General features: G+C 36.6%; 34 non-coding genes across 34 annotated transcripts; all 34 read right to left on the bottom strand.

Annotated features, from left to right (window-relative positions):
• Positions 1–208: 208 nt before the first annotated feature.
• Positions 209–327, bottom strand: LOC146928126 (5S ribosomal RNA). Its single transcript, XR_015009504.1, has one exon. It is a non-coding gene; the product is annotated as a 5S ribosomal RNA (ribosomal RNA).
• A 229-nt stretch (positions 328–556) lies between these two features.
• On the bottom strand, positions 557–675 carry LOC146928127 (5S ribosomal RNA). Its single transcript, XR_015009505.1, has one exon. It is a non-coding gene; the product is annotated as a 5S ribosomal RNA (ribosomal RNA).
• Positions 676–904: 229 nt separating this feature from the next.
• Positions 905–1,023, bottom strand: LOC146928128 (5S ribosomal RNA). Its single transcript, XR_015009506.1, has one exon. It is a non-coding gene; the product is annotated as a 5S ribosomal RNA (ribosomal RNA).
• Positions 1,024–1,252: 229 nt separating this feature from the next.
• On the bottom strand, positions 1,253–1,371 carry LOC146928129 (5S ribosomal RNA). Its single transcript, XR_015009507.1, has one exon. It is a non-coding gene; the product is annotated as a 5S ribosomal RNA (ribosomal RNA).
• Positions 1,372–1,600: 229 nt separating this feature from the next.
• On the bottom strand, positions 1,601–1,719 carry LOC146928130 (5S ribosomal RNA). The gene has a single exon (XR_015009508.1). It is a non-coding gene; the product is annotated as a 5S ribosomal RNA (ribosomal RNA).
• Positions 1,720–1,948: 229 nt separating this feature from the next.
• LOC146928131 (5S ribosomal RNA) lies at positions 1,949–2,067 on the bottom strand. The gene has a single exon (XR_015009509.1). It is a non-coding gene; the product is annotated as a 5S ribosomal RNA (ribosomal RNA).
• Positions 2,068–2,296: 229 nt separating this feature from the next.
• Positions 2,297–2,415, bottom strand: LOC146928132 (5S ribosomal RNA). The gene has a single exon (XR_015009510.1). It is a non-coding gene; the product is annotated as a 5S ribosomal RNA (ribosomal RNA).
• Positions 2,416–2,643: 228 nt separating this feature from the next.
• Positions 2,644–2,762, bottom strand: LOC146928133 (5S ribosomal RNA). Its single transcript, XR_015009511.1, has one exon. It is a non-coding gene; the product is annotated as a 5S ribosomal RNA (ribosomal RNA).
• A 229-nt stretch (positions 2,763–2,991) lies between these two features.
• LOC146928134 (5S ribosomal RNA) lies at positions 2,992–3,110 on the bottom strand. Its single transcript, XR_015009512.1, has one exon. It is a non-coding gene; the product is annotated as a 5S ribosomal RNA (ribosomal RNA).
• A 229-nt stretch (positions 3,111–3,339) lies between these two features.
• Positions 3,340–3,458, bottom strand: LOC146928135 (5S ribosomal RNA). The gene has a single exon (XR_015008898.1). It is a non-coding gene; the product is annotated as a 5S ribosomal RNA (ribosomal RNA).
• Positions 3,459–3,687: 229 nt separating this feature from the next.
• Positions 3,688–3,806, bottom strand: LOC146928136 (5S ribosomal RNA). Its single transcript, XR_015008903.1, has one exon. It is a non-coding gene; the product is annotated as a 5S ribosomal RNA (ribosomal RNA).
• Positions 3,807–4,035: 229 nt separating this feature from the next.
• Positions 4,036–4,154, bottom strand: LOC146928137 (5S ribosomal RNA). The gene has a single exon (XR_015009513.1). It is a non-coding gene; the product is annotated as a 5S ribosomal RNA (ribosomal RNA).
• Positions 4,155–4,383: 229 nt separating this feature from the next.
• LOC146928138 (5S ribosomal RNA) lies at positions 4,384–4,502 on the bottom strand. Its single transcript, XR_015009515.1, has one exon. It is a non-coding gene; the product is annotated as a 5S ribosomal RNA (ribosomal RNA).
• Positions 4,503–4,731: 229 nt separating this feature from the next.
• LOC146928139 (5S ribosomal RNA) lies at positions 4,732–4,850 on the bottom strand. Its single transcript, XR_015009516.1, has one exon. It is a non-coding gene; the product is annotated as a 5S ribosomal RNA (ribosomal RNA).
• Positions 4,851–5,079: 229 nt separating this feature from the next.
• On the bottom strand, positions 5,080–5,198 carry LOC146928140 (5S ribosomal RNA). The gene has a single exon (XR_015009517.1). It is a non-coding gene; the product is annotated as a 5S ribosomal RNA (ribosomal RNA).
• Positions 5,199–5,427: 229 nt separating this feature from the next.
• LOC146928141 (5S ribosomal RNA) lies at positions 5,428–5,546 on the bottom strand. Its single transcript, XR_015009518.1, has one exon. It is a non-coding gene; the product is annotated as a 5S ribosomal RNA (ribosomal RNA).
• Positions 5,547–5,775: 229 nt separating this feature from the next.
• LOC146928142 (5S ribosomal RNA) lies at positions 5,776–5,894 on the bottom strand. The gene has a single exon (XR_015009519.1). It is a non-coding gene; the product is annotated as a 5S ribosomal RNA (ribosomal RNA).
• Positions 5,895–6,123: 229 nt separating this feature from the next.
• Positions 6,124–6,242, bottom strand: LOC146928143 (5S ribosomal RNA). Its single transcript, XR_015009520.1, has one exon. It is a non-coding gene; the product is annotated as a 5S ribosomal RNA (ribosomal RNA).
• A 229-nt stretch (positions 6,243–6,471) lies between these two features.
• On the bottom strand, positions 6,472–6,590 carry LOC146928144 (5S ribosomal RNA). The gene has a single exon (XR_015009521.1). It is a non-coding gene; the product is annotated as a 5S ribosomal RNA (ribosomal RNA).
• A 228-nt stretch (positions 6,591–6,818) lies between these two features.
• Positions 6,819–6,937, bottom strand: LOC146928145 (5S ribosomal RNA). The gene has a single exon (XR_015009522.1). It is a non-coding gene; the product is annotated as a 5S ribosomal RNA (ribosomal RNA).
• A 229-nt stretch (positions 6,938–7,166) lies between these two features.
• Positions 7,167–7,285, bottom strand: LOC146928146 (5S ribosomal RNA). The gene has a single exon (XR_015009523.1). It is a non-coding gene; the product is annotated as a 5S ribosomal RNA (ribosomal RNA).
• Positions 7,286–7,514: 229 nt separating this feature from the next.
• Positions 7,515–7,633, bottom strand: LOC146928147 (5S ribosomal RNA). Its single transcript, XR_015008978.1, has one exon. It is a non-coding gene; the product is annotated as a 5S ribosomal RNA (ribosomal RNA).
• Positions 7,634–7,862: 229 nt separating this feature from the next.
• On the bottom strand, positions 7,863–7,981 carry LOC146928148 (5S ribosomal RNA). The gene has a single exon (XR_015008905.1). It is a non-coding gene; the product is annotated as a 5S ribosomal RNA (ribosomal RNA).
• A 229-nt stretch (positions 7,982–8,210) lies between these two features.
• On the bottom strand, positions 8,211–8,329 carry LOC146928149 (5S ribosomal RNA). Its single transcript, XR_015009524.1, has one exon. It is a non-coding gene; the product is annotated as a 5S ribosomal RNA (ribosomal RNA).
• Positions 8,330–8,558: 229 nt separating this feature from the next.
• On the bottom strand, positions 8,559–8,677 carry LOC146928150 (5S ribosomal RNA). The gene has a single exon (XR_015009526.1). It is a non-coding gene; the product is annotated as a 5S ribosomal RNA (ribosomal RNA).
• Positions 8,678–8,906: 229 nt separating this feature from the next.
• Positions 8,907–9,025, bottom strand: LOC146928151 (5S ribosomal RNA). Its single transcript, XR_015009527.1, has one exon. It is a non-coding gene; the product is annotated as a 5S ribosomal RNA (ribosomal RNA).
• Positions 9,026–9,254: 229 nt separating this feature from the next.
• LOC146928152 (5S ribosomal RNA) lies at positions 9,255–9,373 on the bottom strand. The gene has a single exon (XR_015009528.1). It is a non-coding gene; the product is annotated as a 5S ribosomal RNA (ribosomal RNA).
• Positions 9,374–9,601: 228 nt separating this feature from the next.
• LOC146928153 (5S ribosomal RNA) lies at positions 9,602–9,720 on the bottom strand. The gene has a single exon (XR_015009529.1). It is a non-coding gene; the product is annotated as a 5S ribosomal RNA (ribosomal RNA).
• A 229-nt stretch (positions 9,721–9,949) lies between these two features.
• On the bottom strand, positions 9,950–10,068 carry LOC146928154 (5S ribosomal RNA). Its single transcript, XR_015009530.1, has one exon. It is a non-coding gene; the product is annotated as a 5S ribosomal RNA (ribosomal RNA).
• Positions 10,069–10,297: 229 nt separating this feature from the next.
• LOC146928155 (5S ribosomal RNA) lies at positions 10,298–10,416 on the bottom strand. The gene has a single exon (XR_015008899.1). It is a non-coding gene; the product is annotated as a 5S ribosomal RNA (ribosomal RNA).
• A 229-nt stretch (positions 10,417–10,645) lies between these two features.
• LOC146928156 (5S ribosomal RNA) lies at positions 10,646–10,764 on the bottom strand. Its single transcript, XR_015009532.1, has one exon. It is a non-coding gene; the product is annotated as a 5S ribosomal RNA (ribosomal RNA).
• Positions 10,765–10,993: 229 nt separating this feature from the next.
• Positions 10,994–11,112, bottom strand: LOC146928157 (5S ribosomal RNA). The gene has a single exon (XR_015009533.1). It is a non-coding gene; the product is annotated as a 5S ribosomal RNA (ribosomal RNA).
• Positions 11,113–11,341: 229 nt separating this feature from the next.
• LOC146928158 (5S ribosomal RNA) lies at positions 11,342–11,460 on the bottom strand. Its single transcript, XR_015009534.1, has one exon. It is a non-coding gene; the product is annotated as a 5S ribosomal RNA (ribosomal RNA).
• Positions 11,461–11,689: 229 nt separating this feature from the next.
• LOC146928159 (5S ribosomal RNA) lies at positions 11,690–11,808 on the bottom strand. Its single transcript, XR_015009535.1, has one exon. It is a non-coding gene; the product is annotated as a 5S ribosomal RNA (ribosomal RNA).
• Between the last annotated feature and the right edge of the window lie 227 nt (positions 11,809–12,035).

Here is a 12,035-nt window from a genome sequence, read left to right on the forward strand (position 1 = left end):
TATATATGCATTTCTAAGTTTATTTTTCATTAAAGACGTCAAATTACGCTAATTAAAGAATAGAGTGTTAGGTTGCGTTAATTAACGAAAAAAATGAAATACAATCGAAGTTTATTTTTCAAAAACTACGTAAAATTACGCTAATTAACAAAAAGAACACGAAATTTTGGCAAAAAGAGGTGCAAAGAACACGAAATTTTGGCAAAAAGAGGTGCAACACAAGGACTTCCCAGGAGGTCACCCATCCTAGTACTACTCTCGCCCAAGCACGCTTAACTGCGGAGTTCTGATGGGATCCGGTGCATTAGTGCTGGTATGATCGCACCTGAAAGTAAAGCGTTGTAATTGTATATATGCATTTCTAAGTTTATTTTTCATTAAAGACGTCAAATTACGCTAATTAAAGAATAGAGAGTTAGGTTGCGTTAATTAACGAAAAAAATGAAATACAATCGAAGTTTATTTTTCAAAAACGACGTAAAATTACGCTAATTAACAAAAAGAACACGAAATTTTGGCAAAAAGAGGTGCAAAGAACACGAAATTTTGGCAAAAAGAGGTGCAACACAAGGACTTCCCAGGAGGTCACCCATCCTAGTACTACTCTCGCCCAAGCACGCTTAACTGCGGAGTTCTGATGGGATCCGGTGCATTAGTGCTGGTATGATCGCACCTGAAAGTAAAGCGTTGTAATTGTATATATGCATTTCTAAGTTTATTTTTCATTAAAGACGTCAAATTACGCTAATTAAAGAATAGAGAGTTAGGTTGCGTTAATTAACGAAAAAAATGAAATACAATCGAAGTTTATTTTTCAAAAACGACGTAAAATTACGCTAATTAACAAAAAGAACACGAAATTTTGGCAAAAAGAGGTGCAAAGAACACGAAATTTTGGCAAAAAGAGGTGCAACACAAGGACTTCCCAGGAGGTCACCCATCCTAGTACTACTCTCGCCCAAGCACGCTTAACTGCGGAGTTCTGATGGGATCCGGTGCATTAGTGCTGGTATGATCGCACCTGAAAGTAAAGCGTTGTAATTGTATATATGCATTTCTAAGTTTATTTTTCATTAAAGACGTCAAATTACGCTAATTAAAGAATAGAGTGTTAGGTTGCGTTAATTAACGAAAAAAATGAAATACAATCGAAGTTTATTTTTCAAAAACGACGTAAAATTACGCTAATTAACAAAAAGAACACGAAATTTTGGCAAAAAGAGGTGCAAAGAACACGAAATTTTGGCAAAAAGAGGTGCAACACAAGGACTTCCCAGGAGGTCACCCATCCTAGTACTACTCTCGCCCAAGCACGCTTAACTGCGGAGTTCTGATGGGATCCGGTGCATTAGTGCTGGTATGATCGCACCTGAAAGTAAAGCGTTGTAATTGTATATATGCATTTCTAAGTTTATTTTTCATTAAAGACGTCAAATTACGCTAATTAAAGAATAGAGAGTTAGGTTGCGTTAATTAACGAAAAAAATGAAATACAATCGAAGTTTATTTTTCAAAAACGACGTAAAATTACGCTAATTAACAAAAAGAACACGAAATTTTGGCAAAAAGAGGTGCAAAGAACACGAAATTTTGGCAAAAAGAGGTGCAACACAAGGACTTCCCAGGAGGTCACCCATCCTAGTACTACTCTCGCCCAAGCACGCTTAACTGCGGAGTTCTGATGGGATCCGGTGCATTAGTGCTGGTATGATCGCACCTGAAAGTAAAGCGTTGTAATTGTATATATGCATTTCTAAGTTTATTTTTCATTAAAGACGTCAAATTACGCTAATTAAAGAATAGAGAGTTAGGTTGCGTTAATTAACGAAAAAAATGAAATACAATCGAAGTTTATTTTTCAAAAACGACGTAAAATTACGCTAATTAACAAAAAGAACACGAAATTTTGGCAAAAAGAGGTGCAAAGAACACGAAATTTTGGCAAAAAGAGGTGCAACACAAGGACTTCCCAGGAGGTCACCCATCCTAGTACTACTCTCGCCCAAGCACGCTTAACTGCGGAGTTCTGATGGGATCCGGTGCATTAGTGCTGGTATGATCGCACCTGAAAGTAAAGCGTTGTAATTGTATATATGCATTTCTAAGTTTATTTTTCATTAAAGACGTCAAATTACGCTAATTAAAGAATAGAGTGTTAGGTTGCGTTAATTAACGAAAAAAATGAAATACAATCGAAGTTTATTTTTCAAAAACGACGTAAAATTACGCTAATTAACAAAAAGAACACGAAATTTTGGCAAAAAGAGGTGCAAAGAACACGAAATTTTGGCAAAAAGAGGTGCAACACAAGGACTTCCCAGGAGGTCACCCATCCTAGTACTACTCTCGCCCAAGCACGCTTAACTGCGGAGTTCTGATGGGATCCGGTGCATTAGTGCTGGTATGATCGCACCTGAAAGTAAAGCGTTGTAATTGTATATATGCATTTCTAAGTTTATTTTTCATTAAAGACGTCAAATTACGCTAATTAAAGAATAGAGTGTTAGGTTGCGTTAATTAACGAAAAAAATGAAATACAATCGAAGTTTATTTTCAAAAACGACGTAAAATTACGCTAATTAACAAAAAGAACACGAAATTTTGGCAAAAAGAGGTGCAAAGAACACGAAATTTTGGCAAAAAGAGGTGCAACACAAGGACTTCCCAGGAGGTCACCCATCCTAGTACTACTCTCGCCCAAGCACGCTTAACTGCGGAGTTCTGATGGGATCCGGTGCATTAGTGCTGGTATGATCGCACCTGAAAGTAAAGCGTTGTAATTGTATATATGCATTTCTAAGTTTATTTTTCATTAAAGACGTCAAATTACGCTAATTAAAGAATAGAGAGTTAGGTTGCGTTAATTAACGAAAAAAATGAAATACAATCGAAGTTTATTTTTCAAAAACGACGTAAAATTACGCTAATTAACAAAAAGAACACGAAATTTTGGCAAAAAGAGGTGCAAAGAACACGAAATTTTGGCAAAAAGAGGTGCAACACAAGGACTTCCCAGGAGGTCACCCATCCTAGTACTACTCTCGCCCAAGCACGCTTAACTGCGGAGTTCTGATGGGATCCGGTGCATTAGTGCTGGTATGATCGCACCTGAAAGTAAAGCGTTGTAATTGTATATATGCATTTCTAAGTTTATTTTTCATTAAAGACGTCAAATTACGCTAATTAAAGAATAGAGAGTTAGGTTGCGTTAATTAACGAAAAAAATGAAATACAATCGAAGTTTATTTTTCAAAAACGACGTAAAATTACGCGAATTAACAAAAAGAACACGAAATTTTGGCAAAAAGAGGTGCAAAGAACACGAAATTTTGGCAAAAAGAGGTGCAACACAAGGACTTCCCAGGAGGTCACCCATCCTAGTACTACTCTCGCCCAAGCATGCTTAACTGCGGAGTTCTGATGGGATCCGGTGCATTAGTGCTGGTATGATCGCACCTGAAAGTAAAGCGTTGTAATTGTATATATGCATTTCTAAGTTTATTTTTCATTAAAGACGTCAAATTACGCTAATTAAAGAATAGAGAGTTAGGTTGCGTTAATTAACGAAAAAAATGAAATACAATCGAAGTTTATTTTTCAAAAACGACGTAAAATTACGCTAATTAACAAAAAGAACACGAAATTTTGGCAAAAAGAGGTGCAAAGAACACGAAATTTTGGCAAAAAGAGGTGCAACACAAGGACTTCCCAGGAGGTCACCCATCCTAGTACTACTCTCGCCCAAGCACGCTTAACTGCGGAGTTCTGATGGGATCTGGTGCATTAGTGCTGGTATGATCGCACCTGAAAGTAAAGCGTTGTAATTGTATATATGCATTTCTAAGTTTATTTTTCATTAAAGACGTCAAATTACGCTAATTAAAGAATAGAGTGTTAGGTTGCGTTAATTAACGAAAAAAATGAAATACAATCGAAGTTTATTTTTCAAAAACGACGTAAAATTACGCTAATTAACAAAAAGAACACGAAATTTTGGCAAAAAGAGGTGCAAAGAACACGAAATTTTGGCAAAAAGAGGTGCAACACAAGGACTTCCCAGGAGGTCACCCATCCTAGTACTACTCTCGCCCAAGCACGCTTAACTGCGGAGTTCTGATGGGATCCGGTGCATTAGTGCTGGTATGATCGCACCTGAAAGTAAAGCGTTGTAATTGTATATATGCATTTCTAAGTTTATTTTTCATTAAAGACGTCAAATTACGCTAATTAAAGAATAGAGAGTTAGGTTGCGTTAATTAACGAAAAAAATGAAATACAATCGAAGTTTATTTTTCAAAAACGACGTAAAATTACGCTAATTAACAAAAAGAACACGAAATTTTGGCAAAAAGAGGTGCAAAGAACACGAAATTTTGGCAAAAAGAGGTGCAACACAAGGACTTCCCAGGAGGTCACCCATCCTAGTACTACTCTCGCCCAAGCACGCTTAACTGCGGAGTTCTGATGGGATCCGGTGCATTAGTGCTGGTATGATCGCACCTGAAAGTAAAGCGTTGTAATTGTATATATGCATTTCTAAGTTTATTTTTCATTAAAGACGTCAAATTACGCTAATTAAAGAATAGAGAGTTAGGTTGCGTTAATTAACGAAAAAAATGAAATACAATCGAAGTTTATTTTTCAAAAACGACGTAAAATTACGCTAATTAACAAAAAGAACACGAAATTTTGGCAAAAAGAGGTGCAAAGAACACGAAATTTTGGCAAAAAGAGGTGCAACACAAGGACTTCCCAGGAGGTCACCCATCCTAGTACTACTCTCGCCCAAGCACGCTTAACTGCGGAGTTCTGATGGGATCCGGTGCATTAGTGCTGGTATGATCGCACCTGAAAGTAAAGCGTTGTAATTGTATATATGCATTTCTAAGTTTATTTTTCATTAAAGACGTCAAATTACGCTAATTAAAGAATAGAGAGTTAGGTTGCGTTAATTAACGAAAAAAATGAAATACAATCGAAGTTTATTTTTCAAAAACGACGTAAAATTACGCTAATTAACAAAAAGAACACGAAATTTTGGCAAAAAGAGGTGCAAAGAACACGAAATTTTGGCAAAAAGAGGTGCAACACAAGGACTTCCCAGGAGGTCACCCATCCTAGTACTACTCTCGCCCAAGCACGCTTAACTGCGGAGTTCTGATGGGATCCGGTGCATTAGTGCTGGTATGATCGCACCTGAAAGTAAAGCGTTGTAATTGTATATATGCATTTCTAAGTTTATTTTTCATTAAAGACGTCAAATTACGCTAATTAAAGAATAGAGTGTTAGGTTGCGTTAATTAACGAAAAAAATGAAATACAATCGAAGTTTATTTTTCAAAAACGACGTAAAATTACGCTAATTAACAAAAAGAACACGAAATTTTGGCAAAAAGAGGTGCAAAGAACACGAAATTTTGGCAAAAAGAGGTGCAACACAAGGACTTCCCAGGAGGTCACCCATCCTAGTACTACTCTCGCCCAAGCACGCTTAACTGCGGAGTTCTGATGGGATCCGGTGCATTAGTGCTGGTATGATCGCACCTGAAAGTAAAGCGTTGTAATTGTATATATGCATTTCTAAGTTTATTTTTCATTAAAGACGTCAAATTACGCTAATTAAAGAATAGAGAGTTAGGTTGCGTTAATTAACGAAAAAAATGAAATACAATCGAAGTTTATTTTTCAAAAACGACGTAAAATTACGCTAATTAACAAAAAGAACACGAAATTTTGGCAAAAAGAGGTGCAAAGAACACGAAATTTTGGCAAAAAGAGGTGCAACACAAGGACTTCCCAGGAGGTCACCCATCCTAGTACTACTCTCGCCCAAGCACGCTTAACTGCGGAGTTCTGATGGGATCCGGTGCATTAGTGCTGGTATGATCGCACCTGAAAGTAAAGCGTTGTAATTGTATATATGCATTTCTAAGTTTATTTTTCATTAAAGACGTCAAATTACGCTAATTAAAGAATAGAGAGTTAGGTTGCGTTAATTAACGAAAAAAATGAAATACAATCGAAGTTTATTTTTCAAAAACGACGTAAAATTACGCTAATTAACAAAAAGAACACGAAATTTTGGCAAAAAGAGGTGCAAAGAACACGAAATTTTGGCAAAAAGAGGTGCAACACAAGGACTTCCCAGGAGGTCACCCATCCTAGTACTACTCTCGCCCAAGCACGCTTAACTGCGGAGTTCTGATGGGATCCGGTGCATTAGTGCTGGTATGATCGCACCTGAAAGTAAAGCGTTGTAATTGTATATATGCATTTCTAAGTTTATTTTTCATTAAAGACGTCAAATTACGCTAATTAAAGAATAGAGTGTTAGGTTGCGTTAATTAACGAAAAAAATGAAATACAATCGAAGTTTATTTTTCAAAAACGACGTAAAATTACGCTAATTAACAAAAAGAACACGAAATTTTGGCAAAAAGAGGTGCAAAGAACACGAAATTTTGGCAAAAAGAGGTGCAACACAAGGACTTCCCAGGAGGTCACCCATCCTAGTACTACTCTCGCCCAAGCACGCTTAACTGCGGAGTTCTGATGGGATCCGGTGCATTAGTGCTGGTATGATCGCACCTGAAAGTAAAGCGTTGTAATTGTATATATGCATTTCTAAGTTTATTTTTCATTAAAGACGTCAAATTACGCTAATTAAAGAATAGAGTGTTAGGTTGCGTTAATTAACGAAAAAAATGAAATACAATCGAAGTTTATTTTCAAAAACGACGTAAAATTACGCTAATTAACAAAAAGAACACGAAATTTTGGCAAAAAGAGGTGCAAAGAACACGAAATTTTGGCAAAAAGAGGTGCAACACAAGGACTTCCCAGGAGGTCACCCATCCTAGTACTACTCTCGCCCAAGCACGCTTAACTGCGGAGTTCTGATGGGATCCGGTGCATTAGTGCTGGTATGATCGCACCTGAAAGTAAAGCGTTGTAATTGTATATATGCATTTCTAAGTTTATTTTTCATTAAAGACGTCAAATTACGCTAATTAAAGAATAGAGAGTTAGGTTGCGTTAATTAACGAAAAAAATGAAATACAATCGAAGTTTATTTTTCAAAAACGACGTAAAATTACGCTAATTAACAAAAAGAACACGAAATTTTGGCAAAAAGAGGTGCAAAGAACACGAAATTTTGGCAAAAAGAGGTGCAACACAAGGACTTCCCAGGAGGTCACCCATCCTAGTACTACTCTCGCCCAAGCACGCTTAACTGCGGAGTTCTGATGGGATCCGGTGCATTAGTGCTGGTATGATCGCACCTGAAAGTAAAGCGTTGTAATTGTATATATGCATTTCTAAGTTTATTTTTCATTAAAGACGTCAAATTACGCTAATTAAAGAATAGAGAGTTAGGTTGCGTTAATTAACGAAAAAAATGAAATACAATCGAAGTTTATTTTTCAAAAACGACGTAAAATTACGCGAATTAACAAAAAGAACACGAAATTTTGGCAAAAAGAGGTGCAAAGAACACGAAATTTTGGCAAAAAGAGGTGCAACACAAGGACTTCCCAGGAGGTCACCCATCCTAGTACTACTCTCGCCCAAGCATGCTTAACTGCGGAGTTCTGATAGGATCCGGTGCATTAGTGCTGGTATGATCGCACCTGAAAGTAAAGCGTTGTAATTGTATATATGCATTTCTAAGTTTATTTTTCATTAAAGACGTCAAATTACGCTAATTAAAGAATAGAGAGTTAGGTTGCGTTAATTAACGAAAAAAATGAAATACAATCGAAGTTTATTTTTCAAAAACGACGTAAAATTACGCTAATTAACAAAAAGAACACGAAATTTTGGCAAAAAGAGGTGCAAAGAACACGAAATTTTGGCAAAAAGAGGTGCAACACAAGGACTTCCCAGGAGGTCACCCATCCTAGTACTACTCTCGCCCAAGCACGCTTAACTGCGGAGTTCTGATGGGATCTGGTGCATTAGTGCTGGTATGATCGCACCTGAAAGTAAAGCGTTGTAATTGTATATATGCATTTCTAAGTTTATTTTTCATTAAAGACGTCAAATTACGCTAATTAAAGAATAGAGTGTTAGGTTGCGTTAATTAACGAAAAAAATGAAATACAATCGAAGTTTATTTTTCAAAAACGACGTAAAATTACGCTAATTAACAAAAAGAACACGAAATTTTGGCAAAAAGAGGTGCAAAGAACACGAAATTTTGGCAAAAAGAGGTGCAACACAAGGACTTCCCAGGAGGTCACCCATCCTAGTACTACTCTCGCCCAAGCACGCTTAACTGCGGAGTTCTGATGGGATCCGGTGCATTAGTGCTGGTATGATCGCACCTGAAAGTAAAGCGTTGTAATTGTATATATGCATTTCTAAGTTTATTTTTCATTAAAGACGTCAAATTACGCTAATTAAAGAATAGAGAGTTAGGTTGCGTTAATTAACGAAAAAAATGAAATACAATCGAAGTTTATTTTTCAAAAACGACGTAAAATTACGCTAATTAACAAAAAGAACACGAAATTTTGGCAAAAAGAGGTGCAAAGAACACGAAATTTTGGCAAAAAGAGGTGCAACACAAGGACTTCCCAGGAGGTCACCCATCCTAGTACTACTCTCGCCCAAGCACGCTTAACTGCGGAGTTCTGATGGGATCCGGTGCATTAGTGCTGGTATGATCGCACCTGAAAGTAAAGCGTTGTAATTGTATATATGCATTTCTAAGTTTATTTTTCATTAAAGACGTCAAATTACGCTAATTAAAGAATAGAGAGTTAGGTTGCGTTAATTAACGAAAAAAATGAAATACAATCGAAGTTTATTTTTCAAAAACGACGTAAAATTACGCTAATTAACAAAAAGAACACGAAATTTTGGCAAAAAGAGGTGCAAAGAACACGAAATTTTGGCAAAAAGAGGTGCAACACAAGGACTTCCCAGGAGGTCACCCATCCTAGTACTACTCTCGCCCAAGCACGCTTAACTGCGGAGTTCTGATGGGATCCGGTGCATTAGTGCTGGTATGATCGCACCTGAAAGTAAAGCGTTGTAATTGTATATATGCATTTCTAAGTTTATTTTTCATTAAAGACGTCAAATTACGCTAATTAAAGAATAGAGTGTTAGGTTGCGTTAATTAACGAAAAAAATGAAATACAATCGAAGTTTATTTTTCAAAAACGACGTAAAATTACGCTAATTAACAAAAAGAACACGAAATTTTGGCAAAAAGAGGTGCAAAGAACACGAAATTTTGGCAAAAAGAGGTGCAACACAAGGACTTCCCAGGAGGTCACCCATCCTAGTACTACTCTCGCCCAAGCACGCTTAACTGCGGAGTTCTGATGGGATCCGGTGCATTAGTGCTGGTATGATCGCACCTGAAAGTAAAGCGTTGTAATTGTATATATGCATTTCTAAGTTTATTTTTCATTAAAGACGTCAAATTACGCTAATTAAAGAATAGAGTGTTAGGTTGCGTTAATTAACGAAAAAAATGAAATACAATCGAAGTTTATTTTCAAAAACGACGTAAAATTACGCTAATTAACAAAAAGAACACGAAATTTTGGCAAAAAGAGGTGCAAAGAACACGAAATTTTGGCAAAAAGAGGTGCAACACAAGGACTTCCCAGGAGGTCACCCATCCTAGTACTACTCTCGCCCAAGCACGCTTAACTGCGGAGTTCTGATGGGATCCGGTGCATTAGTGCTGGTATGATCGCACCTGAAAGTAAAGCGTTGTAATTGTATATATGCATTTCTAAGTTTATTTTTCATTAAAGACGTCAAATTACGCTAATTAAAGAATAGAGAGTTAGGTTGCGTTAATTAACGAAAAAAATGAAATACAATCGAAGTTTATTTTTCAAAAACGACGTAAAATTACGCTAATTAACAAAAAGAACACGAAATTTTGGCAAAAAGAGGTGCAAAGAACACGAAATTTTGGCAAAAAGAGGTGCAACACAAGGACTTCCCAGGAGGTCACCCATCCTAGTACTACTCTCGCCCAAGCACGCTTAACTGCGGAGTTCTGATGGGATCCGGTGCATTAGTGCTGGTATGATCGCACCTGAAAGTAAAGCGTTGTAATTGTATATATGCATTTCTAAGTTTATTTTTCATTAAAGACGTCAAATTACGCTAATTAAAGAATAGAGTGTTAGGTTGCGTTAATTAACGAAAAAAATGAAATACAATCGAAGTTTATTTTTCAAAAACGACGTAAAATTACGCTAATTAACAAAAAGAACACGAAATTTTGGCAAAAAGAGGTGCAAAGAACAGGAAATTTTGGCAAAAAGAGGTGCAACACAAGGACTTCCCAGGAGGTCACCCATCCTAGTACTACTCTCGCCCAAGCATGCTTAACTGCGGAGTTCTGATGGGATCCGGTGCATTAGTGCTGGTATGATCGCACCTGAAAGTAAAGCGTTGTAATTGTATATATGCATTTCTAAGTTTATTTTTCATTAAAGACGTCAAATTACGCTAATTAAAGAATAGAGTGTTAGGTTGCGTTAATTAACGAAAAAAATGAAATACAATCGAAGTTTATTTTTCAAAAACGACGTAAAATTACGCTAATTAACAAAAAGAACACGAAATTTTGGCAAAAAGAGGTGCAAAGAACACGAAATTTTGGCAAAAAGAGGTGCAACACAAGGACTTCCCAGGAGGTCACCCATCCTAGTACTACTCTCGCCCAAGCACGCTTAACTGCGGAGTTCTGATGGGATCCGGTGCATTAGTGCTGGTATGATCGCACCTGAAAGTAAAGCGTTGTAATTGTATATATGCATTTCTAAGTTTATTTTTCATTAAAGACGTCAAATTACGCTAATTAAAGAATAGAGAGTTAGGTTGCGTTAATTAACGAAAAAAATGAAATACAATCGAAGTTTATTTTTCAAAAACGACGTAAAATTACGCTAATTAACAAAAAGAACACGAAATTTTGGCAAAAAGAGGTGCAAAGAACACGAAATTTTGGCAAAAAGAGGTGCAACACAAGGACTTCCCAGGAGGTCACCCATCCTAGTACTACTCTCGCCCAAGCACGCTTAACTGCGGAGTTCTGATGGGATCCGGTGCATTAGTGCTGGTATGATCGCACCTGAAAGTAAAGCGTTGTAATTGTATATATGCATTTCTAAGTTTATTTTTCATTAAAGACGTCAAATTACGCTAATTAAAGAATAGAGAGTTAGGTTGCGTTAATTAACGAAAAAAATGAAATACAATCGAAGTTTATTTTTCAAAAACGACGTAAAATTACGCTAATTAACAAAAAGAACACGAAATTTTGGCAAAAAGAGGTGCAAAGAACACGAAATTTTGGCAAAAAGAGGTGCAACACAAGGACTTCCCAGGAGGTCACCCATCCTAGTACTACTCTCGCCCAAGCACGCTTAACTGCGGAGTTCTGATGGGATCCGGTGCATTAGTGCTGGTATGATCGCACCTGAAAGTAAAGCGTTGTAATTGTATATATGCATTTCTAAGTTTATTTTTCATTAAAGACGTCAAATTACGCTAATTAAAGAATAGAGAGTTAGGTTGCGTTAATTAACGAAAAAAATGAAATACAATCGAAGTTTATTTTTCAAAAACGACGTAAAATTACGCTAATTAACAAAAAGAACACGAAATTTTGGCAAAAAGAGGTGCAAAGAACACGAAATTTTGGCAAAAAGAGGTGCAACACAAGGACTTCCCAGGAGGTCACCCATCCTAGTACTACTCTCGCCCAAGCACGCTTAACTGCGGAGTTCTGATGGGATCCGGTGCATTAGTGCTGGTATGATCGCACCTGAAAGTAAAGCGTTGTAATTGTATATATGCATTTCTAAGTTTATTTTTCATTAAAGACGTCAAATTACGCTAATTAAAGAATAGAGTGTTAGGTTGCGTTAATTAACGAAAAAAATGAAATACAATCGAAGTTTATTTTTCAAAAACGACGTAAAATTACGCTAATTAACAAAAAGAACACGAAATTTTGGCAAAAAGAGGTGCAAAGAACACGAAATTTTGGCAAA

Source organism: Medicago sativa, chromosome 4 (genome assembly GCF_051527215.1).
Source record: "Medicago sativa cultivar Bolivia chromosome 4, Bolivia_mono, whole genome shotgun sequence".
In the NCBI taxonomy this organism is placed as follows: domain Eukaryota; kingdom Viridiplantae; phylum Streptophyta; class Magnoliopsida; order Fabales; family Fabaceae; genus Medicago; species Medicago sativa.